The 13,701-nt window shown below is 33.5% G+C and overlaps 1 protein-coding gene across 2 annotated transcripts in view; it reads left to right on the top strand.

Annotated features, from left to right (window-relative positions):
- The window catches only part of LOC111063487 (A-agglutinin anchorage subunit), a 132,349-nt gene that overhangs the window by 92,122 nt on the left and 26,526 nt on the right, over positions 1–13,701 (top strand). For both annotated transcript variants that reach the window (XM_039429014.1, XM_039429015.1), the window contains exon 3: positions 11,263–11,317. The gene's annotated coding sequence lies outside the window, so the exon portion shown is untranslated. The remainder of the gene's footprint in view (positions 1–11,262; positions 11,318–13,701) is intronic.

The following is a 13,701-nucleotide window of genomic DNA, read 5'->3' as shown; positions in this document are numbered from 1 at the left end:
TCTTTCTTCTTCTCATTTTTTTCTTCTTCTCTTTCTTTCTTCTTCTTTTTCTTTTCTTCTTCTTCTTCTTCTTCTTCTTCTTCTTCTTCTTCTTCTTCTTCTTCTTCTTCTTCTTCTACTACTACTACTACAACTACTACTTCTTCTTCTTCTTCTCCTTTCTCTTCTCTTTCTTTCACCTCACACTCGTGCACAGACACTTCCAGGATAGGATAAGTCAACATCCTACTGTATGTTCTATTTAAGTTGGCTTACGTAGGTTCAGCTCTACAGCAGTGTACAAAAACCAGTTTACTCCGCACTAGCCATACGTTCTTTGAAAGGGTAATTAAAAACGGTTCCCGTTCGAACATATGTTTCACCATCAGCTGCTACTGTTGAAATATTATGCTCCACCAGCATTCTGTTTTATGATTTATGGATGATGTCGTATTATTTGTATGTTGTCGCATATTAATTTAAACTAAATTTGTTATGACATAAGTTGTTTTTTTGGTATTCTTTCTGTGTTGTGAAGAAATCAATTTGTAGTAAATATTCAATTGAGAGACTTGAAATTGACAATGCAGTACCACTTAACCTTTTGATAAATATAGATACTAGATTCGGTTATTAAACCGTTAACGATTTGTAGTAGACATTTACGTATTTGGAGCTCACTATAGATTGAAAAGAGGTATTGCAGTCGAAAAAAGTACTTTTTCCTACAGTTACCTTGGAAAGTGGCCATTGCTGCACTGATTACAGAACGCGAAGAATCACTTTTCCGCTCTAGTGCGGGAATAGTTATTTGTGCAACTAGTGCGCAAAGTGACAGTTTGCTGCACCGAAAGAAACGTTTACGCCCGAGCCGTAGGCGAGGGCGGAATGGTTTCTTGAGTGCAGCAGAGGAACTTTGCGCACGTATTTCACATTAAGTTTTTCCTACAGTTACCATTAAATATGAAAAGTGGGTAATTATGGGTAAAATTGCCTGAAATGCATCAAATGTTTTTCTGTGTAATTTTATTATTGATAAAAACCTTAATTTATTGTCAAATTGAATAAATATGTTGTCCTTGGTTATAATATATAATTAATAATTAGCGCGTTGTGCTTCGTTGCACCTCTGCTCACTATAGCAGCCACAGCAGTCACTGTTACCAACTTCATTTTGATTTTGCTGCACTGTTGCTCCATATAACCTACTAAGTATTTTGCGTTGCCATGTTGCAAATCTGGAGTGCAGAAAAATTTTTCCCGCACTAGAGCGGAAAAGTGATTCTTTGCGTTCTGTAATCAGTGCAGCAATGGCCACTTTTCAACGTAACTGTAGGAAAAATTTTTTTCTGCACTCCAGATTTGCAACATGGCAACGCAAAATAGTTGGTGGGTTATATGGAGGATTAGTGCACGAAAACAAAAATTAAGTTGGTAACAATGACTGTGGTATACCTCACTGCATGTTATAATAATATCAAGGACACCGAGTTGGAGGACAGCCACCACCCACACAACACACAGCCGCCCCTTCATTCAAACACTACTACATTATTCTATTTTATTTATTAATAATAAAATTACACAGAAAAACATTTGAGGCATTTCAGGGAATTTTACCCAAATTACCCACTTTTCATATTCAATGGTAACTGTAGGAAAAATTAAATGTCAAATACGTGCGCAAAGTTTCTCTAGTGCACTCAAGAAACCATTCCGCCCTCGCCTACGGTACGGGTGTAAACGTTTCTTTCGGTGCAGCAAACTGTCACTTTGCGCACTAGTTGCACAAATAACTATTTTCAACATTTTTATGTAACTGTATCAATATTTTTATTTTTTCTTTATTGTGTCAATTTTAAGTTATTCCACTTGATACTATTCATTATTGAAGTCTGAGTAAATGAACTTGGCTAAAATTAGAGTTAAAATTGAACTGTAGGTGATTACAAGTTCATTGTAATTTGGCAATGACTCTTTACTTGCTTTTAAAAATTTCACTGTCAAGTGGAAGTACTCAAGTGTACGCCATTTTCTTGGAGGTTGATCAAATTTTGAACTAGGGTTCTTGTAATAATAAATTTATACAGCAACCTCTCATCAAAGTTGAAGAATGATAAAAAAATTAAAGTTAGAAGAAAGGATTAAATAATTTCCTGTGATTTCTTTTGATATCTTCACTCCTGAACCAAATTGATACCGGTGTTAAGATACATCTGAAGATATTCATCTCCTTATCCTTATATCCTATATCCTGCATCCTAGATCCTATATCCTTATACTGCTTGGATGGAAAGGTGCGTACAGACTTAAGCGTCACGAACACACGAATTTCACGTCTCAGCTCATTGTATATTCTTATTACAAAAACCTTATATATATATTATAGACCTTATATATTCTATTACAGGACCTTATATATATATTTTTTCACTTTTTGTGTAGTTGAGAAGTTGATATTGTGGTAATTATTCATATTGAAGGAAAAAGACTAAGAAATTGTCAAAAAACCACTGATTATTAATAATCAGAAAGACCGGTTTCGGTTATTACACCATTGTCAATCTCTGAGAAACCCTGATAATTATATCTGTATTTGTACAGAGAAAGTAGGATATAGATAAAATGAGCATAGTATTTGTACATAAACAGTAACATATGGATATAATGAGCATAGCATCAGCAGATAAAAAGTGCAATGTTCATCTTCGTGGCGCATATGTCTGTTCGCACCTTTACAAAGATATATTTTAATATCATTTAATTCAATTGGAATGAATATATTTTCGTTATATTTCATTCAATTTCATAAGTTGAAAGAGATACATGTGACAAGGACAATACGAAAAGGAATCCTGCGAGTCATTGACTGAAAACTTTGAAAACAACAGTTTGGTAATAAACAGTGTTTACCATGTCTGGAGGACGAATTGGGGACAGACACATTCCTTCAAGATCAATTGGTTCCAGACTTCACGAGGAATTCGTTCAAATTCATGATTTCATGTAGGCCTAGTGTCACAAAGAAGACGATTTGATTTATAATTTACTATTCGATTATGAATTGTTGGATGGATTCTATAACTCTTACATATAGACGATAGTATTAATTTGTTTGTTGCACAGTAATCAACATAAAAAATGTCAACGTAAGAAGATTAATGTGAACATGAACTGAATGAAATAAAAACACACATATATCGTAAAGTTTTACAGTTTCATTTGGTTCAGGACCATGGTTTCGTGACCATTGGTTTCAAGCTGACTGTCAATTCATTTAATCAACTGCAGCAGAATTATAAATTGACAACAGTACTAATAGAATAGAATTAATAGTACAATAGTACTGTATGAAATGTACTAATAGAATAGCTACAGTATACTAGATTGTTTATTCCATGCCAATACTCATAGAGACTGACTAATAATTACAAAACATCTTTTATCATTTTCTATCACCCTTGTATCCTCGGTTGGAAAAGCAACAAACGGATAGGAATAAATGGGCAGGGTAACATAAATAACGGGACCTTACATATTTGTGTAACAGAATTTGTTATGTAAGTGATGTGATTGAATAAAACTTGATCTGATTTGATAATTAGAGATGGGAGAATGTCGAGAAGAAGATTAGGAGAAGAAGGTGAGGACAAGTATAAGAAGGGAAAGTAGTAGATGGAGAAGAAGAAGAAGAAGATGATGATGATGATGATGATGATGATGATGATGATGATGATGATGATGAAGAAGTAGAGAAGACTTTATGGAGAATGTTGAGAAGGATTATGAGAAGATGGAGATAATGACGAAAAATAAGAACTAGTACAATATGATGATGATCAAGAAGAAGAAGACGAAGAAGAAGAAGAAGAAGAAGAAGAAGAAAAATGAAGAAGAAGAAGAAGAAGAAGATGAGAGTCTATGGAGATTGTGAAGGATTACGAGAAGATGAAGATAAGGACGAAGAAGAAGATGAAGATAAGGACGAAGAAGATGAAGAAAGAAGAAGAAAAAAGAATCACTTTTGCATTATTTTGTACTGTCTCGTCTGTCTAGTGAGTGTGTGCTATTCTAGTGACTCAAACGTCTACTCTTGTACAATGTGAGGTGTTTTGACGTTTCCACTCCACTCCTTTTTTCTCTCTCCCTTCTTCACCTCCTTCCTTTCTTCTTCTACTTCTCTTTCTACAACTCCACCTATTCTAGTAGTAGCCTACTACTACTACTTACTACTATTGGCCGCTCCTACAAACGTCATCATCATCATCACCATCATCATCATCGCCATCAGCGGTTACTGCTCCCATTTTATTTTTTGTTCTTTTTCATTTTCTTCCCTCCCAACTCACCCCCTTCCTTACACTCTCTTTCTTTCATCTGTCCAGACAGACACGGCCAATTCTGTCTGTCTGCTAAGTTTCGCTCTGGTTTCTCTATTATTATTTATATGCCCCTTCTACTAAGTCATTTTTAGTTGTCTGATAATTGATTGGCTAGACGAAAAAGTTTGTAACTATTATTTCCTCTGCTATTAACAGGATTACCAAATCGAACATCAAAAATAGTTATTATTAAACTTTTCGCTAGTTTTTCCTCACACTACACCTTATTTTTTGGTTTTCTCAGGTTTTGACCATGTGTTCTCCCTTCAAAAGTATCTCTTTTCTCCTTCTATTATCACTTGATTGGAAGTGCTTTCGAAGTATAAAAAATGAATGTAGCTCTATCGGAGCTGGAAAGTTGATATATTAAGGCGAACAGCCCTTATATACACTTTTTTCATTTAAATTGGATAATCTTTTTCAATATAATTGTTAAGAAATTTTTAAGTGATCTAATAAGCGAATTATGGGCTGTTCAAGTTGCTAACTCCGTTTTCTTTCCAGATCATACATGGTTTCGAATTTTCCATTGGAGTATTTTTTAATACATTCAGTACATCATTGGCTTTGTTCTATTATGCGTTTTTCGCGATTTATGCCAAAATAAACAAGTTATCGAATTTACAAAAAATGTTACTTTTTATTTATGAACGATATGGGGAATAAAATGTTTTAGTTTGGAAAGATACATTTTTTGAATTTTTTAAGAGAAGTCCTGTTAATATAGTCGAAATTGTTATTCTGTTAATATAGTTTATGATCTGGAAAGAAAACGGATTTAGCACTTCGATGACCCATAACTCCCATAACAGCTGTGCTTAGTGAGAGAAGTTGTATGTATTTTTGGGTTCAACATTTTATAAAATAACTTGATTAATTCAACATCAAGTGATAATTAAGTTTCATATTTAAATATAGTTTGGTGTTTTAATTCCTCTAAATTGAAAATGTTTAGCTTATATATATTTTTGGACGAAAATTGAACTTGAACGTTTTACAGTAGAAACATAACCTATTTTTTGGACATTTTATCAATTTATCAAAATTTTGGAATGGAATAGATTTGTGCCAAGACTGTTGTTCCTTCCTAATCATAATCATATGATTTGTGATTCTGTCCACAAATAAATGAATAACCAATACCTACTATTAAGTAATAGTAGGTATGGGAATAACTCGCTTATTAGACACCTTAAAAATTTCAGTTGCCACTTTTTCTCACTCTTATAATGATCTTGACAATTATATTGAAAAATATTATCCAATTTAAATATAAAAAAAGTGTACCGAACCGCCTTTTAAGGCCTTGAAAGTTATGGCGACTTTAAAAAAATCATAATATTCATATTAATTCCAGCCTTTGAGTGCTTAGCTACTTGAAAAATCTGCTAAAAGGAGTTGAAAACTGGATGAAAAGCGGAAAACCCCGATTTTTGTGTAATTTAGAAGTTTGTAAGCCCCGTTCACAGTTCTATGTATGGTCATTGATTGTGTACAGGCATGAAGTATTAACTTGATTGTCCGTATCTTGATCAATCCAGTACCGTATGTAATCAAAAGTTTTTGATAAAAGTTGGTCAAATATAATTTACTAGTAGGCTTATGAGGATTTCAATGAATTTTTATTTTTTATATCTCTTCAGCCTCATTTCTTCATAGCATGTATCGTCATACATGCATACAACAAATTGTACAAATAAAAATATAAATCTCAGTACCCATTTAAATTTTCAAGAAAATGGCAAAGTGTTGAACTGTTGAAACAAGAAAATGTCCGTGTGACAAAATATGAAAACATGTTGTCACAAAATAATTTAAAAGGGTACTGAGATTTATCTTTTTATTTATATTAATAGTAGCCCTAAAGAAAAAAGACAAAAAATTGTACATATTTATCCAAATACGAAGAATCATCAGTCACATTCAATTAAGTTTGATGAGCTTCACAATGAAATAAACATTACAAAATTAATGACCAACCTCAAATCCATTCTCAACCTAATAGCAGGTTGCCGTGTTGAATTCAACTCAGTTTCCTCTCATTATCAGTCCTCAATGTGCATGCATCACGATTCATATAAGTTGACAGCATGTTAAAAATGAAGGCCTACGTGCTAAATCTCCACCTTCTACTGCCAACCTATTCAAATCTTACTGTGCTTGATTCGTAGGCTAGTTTTTGAGAAAACCACTTCAAACTGTCAGCATTAGGTAAATAGAAGGAATTGATGTTGTTCATAAGGAACTCTGACAAGTTGATATGACGATGGCTTTTCCTTCAACCTGTTACAGGGTGCCTAATGCCCTATTAATAGTGTATGCAAATTTCGTCCATAAATAAGTTACCACCTTATAGCTTTCGTGTTGATAATCGTGTGCTATGGTTGATGAGGGGTGGATGAGTAGTGGAGTGGTTTTCAAAAAGGGGGGACGTTTCTAGTACTGTATGCACAGGCCCCCCCCCTTATCCATTAAGGTGTGTAATTGGTATTGACACAGTATTCCCGTACTTCAAATACCTTTTAATAATAGAGGTTTGTGTTGTGGTCATAAACTTATTATTTAATCATTCTAAAATGAATTTCAATCATTCTCTATTCATTGTGCATTTCACATTTCAAGTAGCTATGATTTTACACCTTGGTTGTAATGTTTAGTAACTATTGTATTCCTTAATCTTGTTCCACAATAAATTAAGAGTCTATATTATTATAAAAAGTTCAACTCTATTAGGCTATAAAAACAACTCAATATTCGTCACCAAAGTTAACCTCATATTTCATCTGTCATCAGAAAAACTGTAATACTCTATCAATAGTAAGATTAGTAACATACTAATAGTAACAGTAATAGTAATAGTAACATACAATAGTAAGATTTATAACACGACATTGCATGTCGTATAACAATAATTGAGAATGAACAAAATCCAGTAAAGGTTTGATTCATGAAACTTATTTAAAAATTGTAGCTCTAATAAATATTGTGATAATAAAAAGTATTAATATAGTGAATTGGCAATGTCATAGATTCTCTCCTCAACTGAATTAAATAGTATCAGAAGTCTCAAACTTCTCATTTTTCCCTTCCCTTTCTTATCCACAATTCAACGTAACTTACTTCTCTCATTTTCATCTCTCTCTCACACATACTTCCTCTCATTCTCTATCTTTCTCACACACTCATTCTCACTCTCTCATACCCTCTCTCTGTCTCTGTTACTCACAACCACACACTTATTCACAACAAAGTCACTAATATGCAAATTATCAATTAATTAATGCCAGTGCAACAAGCCTTATTATACAATCTAGGCCAATAATTGTTTCCGACACTGACTGCGAAACAATTTGAATGAAAGCAGCACCTATTTAAAGCGGCAATTGCATTGTATTGCAAATCCCAGTTTTGTTGTGTGCAAATTTGAATTATCTAGGCCTACTCTTACTCCGTGTGTGTTCGTGTGTGTTTGGCAAGTAGCAAGGTCATCAGTAATGGCGGATTTAGTGTAGAGGGGTAAAGGAGGAAAGTCACTTCCTGTGAGTGTGCTATTTGCAGTTTGCAACCGAAATCGAGGAGTCGATTGTTGCAATAATATACGCTGAATGTACGGACGCAAATGGAAACGAATTCGGTTTGGGCTTTGGAGTGACCTTGAGTAAGGCGATGTTGGTTCGGGTAGGTCAGGCACAAATAATATGCTAATTCGGTTGGACTGCTTCTGAGGTCGAGTTGCAGTCGGCAAGAAAACAATTAATTCGCAATTAAAGCAGGTGGTTTGGTATAGATGAGGCTCTGAATAGAGAAAGGGTTGCAAGGGATCATGTATTTGCATACTACACGATCTGTATAGACGTAGACTATAATAATATATTTGGAAGATTTTGTTGAATTTATTGAATTGAGGCTTCGCAAAGTTCTCACCTAGGGATTTTTTGGATTGAGGGTTTGCGAAGAGATTCATATACTGTATTACTCCATTGGATTGAGGGTTTACGAATCATACTTCATGATTTGAGTAGACTATTTGAAATTATATTTATTTATGGAGTGTACAGTATTGAAAAGATTTTAATTCATTGGATTGAGGGTTGTAGAAATTCAATGAATTTTTTCATGAGGTATATCATATTGCAGAGATTTGAATCAATTAAAAAATTCAATGAATTAAGACCAAATTCATTTGTTTATGCAAAGAGATTCGGGCATTCCGGTAGATTATACCGGAAGTAAAGTATTCCAGAGATTTAAATAATTAATTGACTTGAGGGTTCTAGGGGATTCTATCTTTAAGTATGTGCTTAATTCTATTGTACACAAAATTTAGACATTGAATTGCAGGATTACAAAATATTCACGCATTTAATCATAATTTTTAGACTGTACTAACTTCTTTTTTACAATGTTCCTTATCCAACTACAGTCTATGTACTTTTCATCACAGTATAGCCTAAAAATGGATCAATATTGCATAACTAATCCCTGAATTACTAGCATTAATATTGTAATTGATATATTTTCAAAGGAAGTATAGTTGGATACAAATTTAAATTACCATCAATATGTAGACTAGAACCTGCCACAACCACTCATTATAATAAACTAGTTTCGCTTGTTACACCTTTATCAATCATTACCTTCGGGTTAGGCAGAACCCTCAATTGTTTGAATTGCGAATAAAAATTTTGATTTGATTTGATTTTTATCAGCCTGATCTGATATACAATATAGATAACTATCACACAATATAACCTTCAATACTAGGCTAAACAGAAAATTCAAACCGGATAATATCGCATAACGATATCTACATCCACGAGTTATATGATAAAATCGTAATTACGTTGTTCATTCACGTAACGTTGCCACGATAACATACCTCGCTGCAGCTCTGTAAAGATAGAATTATAGTATTATTACAATCCGCATCGTGGCATTGACATTGAACCTTACCAGGCAAACCAACAAAGTCGGATTCACTACAATCTGTCAGTTTTCCTCACGATAACATACCTCGCTGCAGCTCTGTAAAGATAGAATTACAGTATTATTACAATCCGCATCGTGGCATTGACATTGAACCTTACCAGGCAAACCAACAAAGTCGGATTCACTACAATCTGTCAGTTTCCTCTGTAACACCAATCCTCAATAACATTTATCTTTCCCATTTAAACAATGCTGACATCTTGAAATCTTAGTATACGTTTATTGGTTCAACATCGCAATACTACTACATGTCTCTAATTCTGAATACTACCTCAATTACTACCAGTTTTCTAACAAGAAACAACTTGGAATTTATCAGATGCACACAAATTGCCCATAATTTCCGAATTATCTTTCGTAGAATGCGTGATCAGAGTCCATTGACTATGTTCAACGCTTGTTTTATCAATGGGAACCGTTCATTTCGAAAATTACATACTGAAGACTGCAGGTATCATTTGATTGATGGATTATAGTTGATTTGAGGAGATTGTAGTGAATTTAGATTCGTTAGTTGGGTTGTAATAGATACAGTAACTATATAACCAGGTTATATAACTATGGTTATATAGTTACTGTAGTGATAGAGTATGGCTATGATGAGTTCCAATCCAAACTGTCAGGATTCCTTATGAATAACATCAATGCATTCTATTCAAATATTGCTGACTATTAAAAATAGCAATGAGAACATGATTTTCTTGACAAAACTTTCTAGATTCACAAAAAAAGCGGGATTTTTTTTAATTATTTCAATCAGATTTCTGAAATTGACTGACAGTTAAGTGAAATATCACTATTTTTACTTCTCCACTAGTCCACTACATTCTCTTGTGGGTTAAGTTGAAGAGAAGATCAACTTCACCCACATCGGTTTTAATGTTTTAGAGTGCAAGTAAAATGGCATTTATATAAAATCAAATGCCAACTTGAAATTAATTCCTATAATTTATGACTGAGAATTATTTTTATATTGATTCTATTTATGATTATTTTCACTATGTCAAGATTATAACTCTCTTCAATGTGAGATTTACTTCAAACTGTCAGCATATTTTGTAATTGACAATGATGCTTCCCATTCAACGAATTCTTACAATAATTTGAGTTTAATCTCACTTGAAACTATAATACACTAGCCGTCAGGCTCGCTTCGCTCGCCATATCCGTCTAGCCAGGGGGCTCCGCCCCCTGGACCCCAACCTGGATCGTCCAAGAATAAGATCAGCAGGCTCGCTTCGCTCGCCTGCATTTTTCATTTGAGCTTTTTTATCATATGTTAGGACAATCCAGTCAGGGGTCCAGACTAAACGTCTGGCTAAACGGATATGGCGAGCGAAGCGAGCCTGACGGCTAGTAATATAATAATCCCAGGATTGAAGTAGCAGTGCCCAATCAATTTTCCCGCGATAAATGCATTTAAATCTTCAACTTGATGCCAACCTAACAAAGTCAACTCAACTTAATGCCAATCCGACAAAATTATTAATTTATTTGCCAGTTAACAACTGTTTCGAAGAGGTACTCTATCTAGATTTTAGTTCTATAGTAACATGATATGGAAATTTCAATTATAATTAAGAGATTGGGGAAAGAAGAATATATACATGCTAAAAGACGAACTTTAAATCCTTAAATACAACCCTTAGAGTTAGAATATTGCCAAAAGATTTCTTAGTGCGCCTCTAAAGGGCCAACTGAACATACCTACCAAATTTGAACGTTTTTGGTCCGGTAGATTTTTAGTTATGCGAGTGAGTGAGTGAGTGAGTGAGTGAGTGAGTCAGTCAGTCAATCAGTCAGTGAGTGAGTGCCATTTCGCTTTTATATTTATAGATTTCATTGATTTGTTATAAAAAAGTGTTAGATTTTTCAGCTTTTTCTAATAATTTGCATTCAATTTTGTTCTCAGGTTGGTGAAGTGATTCATCTTGGACCGGAATAATTGGCAGGAGAAGTCCAGAGTCGTAAGTTTCATTTTTCCACTTTTTTATCATTTTTTGACTAATTCATTCCGGGTTTGAATTTTTACTATCTCAGATTTATACTATTTGTAACCATTTTCAATAATTTGCCATATTTATGTGTGATCAGTCCATACTATCTTTACATTTGAACAAAAACAAATGAAATTTTCAAAAATTATGTATTATTCTCTCACTATTTTCGAATATATGTTACAACATACAGATATTATTGCCAAATACAAGAAATATTCTTACAAAACAAAAAATAATCATTAAATTACAATAGTTTCTGGCGTATCTGGAAAAAGATTTCTAAAAATAAGAAATACATTTTCTATGCCCCGTTTCACCAACCTTGGTCAAGGAATTTGAACATGGTTAGAGTCTATCAGCTGGTCAAATCAGAAATATTATTATTATACGAAATATAATTCGTTCCATCAACACCAGTTAAACTTAACCACGGTAATAATAATAATAATATCGTGTGACCTGGCTGGCTCAGATCTGGTGTCAGAGTTTTCAGGTCGCAACTGATCAGGGCCTCTGACATGACCTAACAACTGCTTTTTAGGCAGCCGGGACCGACGGCTTAACGTGTCCATCCGAAACACGGGAGTGGCCCGAGATAAATATCTTGCCCGGGCCGGGAATTGAACCTGGGCCTCTGAATCATAAAGCCAGCATCTGATCCACTCGACTACGGCCACTCCGTTAACCAATGGTTAAGTTTGACTGCCGCCGAACGGGCGATCAAATTAATCTAATAACAGCAGTACAAATGATACAATTATGTTGATGGATGATAATCAATTAATGTTGAATTTTATCAATAATCAAGTAAGTTAGTACTTGATAAACAAAGTATAGATGGACAGAAAAATAATATAAAAATTGTCGAGTTTTAATAATTATTAATAAGAACATATTTTTATTTTTTCTTATAATATAATAAAATCACTTCACTAGCATGAGCTACTTTTAAAAATGATGAACATGAATGTTCTTATATTGTGTCTTTAATAAGATATCATAATATTTATTTATCTTGAGTTCCATGAATGAAATTTGCCTATTCAAAATCAATTTCAATTTGTAAAATTGTAAACTGATTGTAAAGTAATAATCAAATACCAATTTTAAATTGATTTCTTTTATTCATGGTTGTGAAGTATTTCCAGATTGATTCTATTTTTAATCAATTTCACTATGTCAACATTGAAACTCTATTCTAATTTAATTAAGACCCATTTTTCTACACGTTCTCCAACGCTTTCAAATTCCCCTGAAAAAAAAAAAATGAAATACAGCAACAGGAAATTCGAAAAAAGTGTACGAAAAAAGGATCAAAAAGCGAAAACCACGTTGTAAAGAACGCCTTGGCAATCAATTATATTGTACGAGCCACACAAGCGAGAAAAACCTCAGAATTTCCCTTCAGCTCGTGGAGTTGGAGTTGTTCTTCGAAAAAAGCTCATTGTTCACCGTTTATGAAGTGTTTTTTGCTGAAAGATAAAACGCTATATACATGCTGATATGTTTACATGTGCGATAAATATTATGTTTGTATATTCATTGGAGAATTTTTAAATATGAGACCAACACTCATACTCGCTGTAAATATATTTTTATATCTTGATATGTATATAATGAATTTCATATCCAATATATCTATACACGCTGACATGTGTAACCTACATATTCATGATGAATAGATGTATGTATATTTATTGGTGCATTTTTGAATGTGAGAAAAGCACTCACTTCACACGTAACGCCACGAGGCACAATACACACATGCAACAATATATGTATGATTCGGAAAAAGTAAGGAAGGTTAGGTTGTGTGTGTCATGGGGGAGTCTGTGAGAGGGAGAAAGTGTGGGTAAGAGACACATAGATCAGATGGGAAGTGAGTGAGGGAGGCTGAGAAAGAGTACATAAGAGGAAGAGCAGAGAGAGAGAGTGTGTGAGTGAGGGTGACATTACAGGGTGAGAGTTGAATTTTATTGTAGAAATTACACAAATTAACATCATTGATTTACTTGGGATCATATCCAACTCTATACAGTTAATCAAAATAAGGCTTTCAATATTTATGCATGAAGAAATAATAGAATTGAGAATCATATAACACATGCGCATTGGGAGATATTATTCCATATATTATTTGAAGGAAAATATATAAATAAATAATTATATGAGTACGAATTATAAGTTTGAGTTTTAGAGAGTACAGTTTATAGTATAAGTATTTATAAATAGTATGAGTCGTGTGATTCACTACTGACAATATGGTTTACAATGACAATTCTAAATTTCCATAAATGCAGCATTGACTATTAATATACGGTAATACGGAAATGAATTGTTTTGGAAATGAA

Source organism: Nilaparvata lugens, chromosome 5 (assembly GCF_014356525.2).
Source record: "Nilaparvata lugens isolate BPH chromosome 5, ASM1435652v1, whole genome shotgun sequence".
Lineage (NCBI taxonomy): Eukaryota > Metazoa > Arthropoda > Insecta > Hemiptera > Delphacidae > Nilaparvata > Nilaparvata lugens.
Note: the sequence above shows the minus strand (reverse complement) of the source record. Positions and strands in the feature narration are given on the sequence as shown.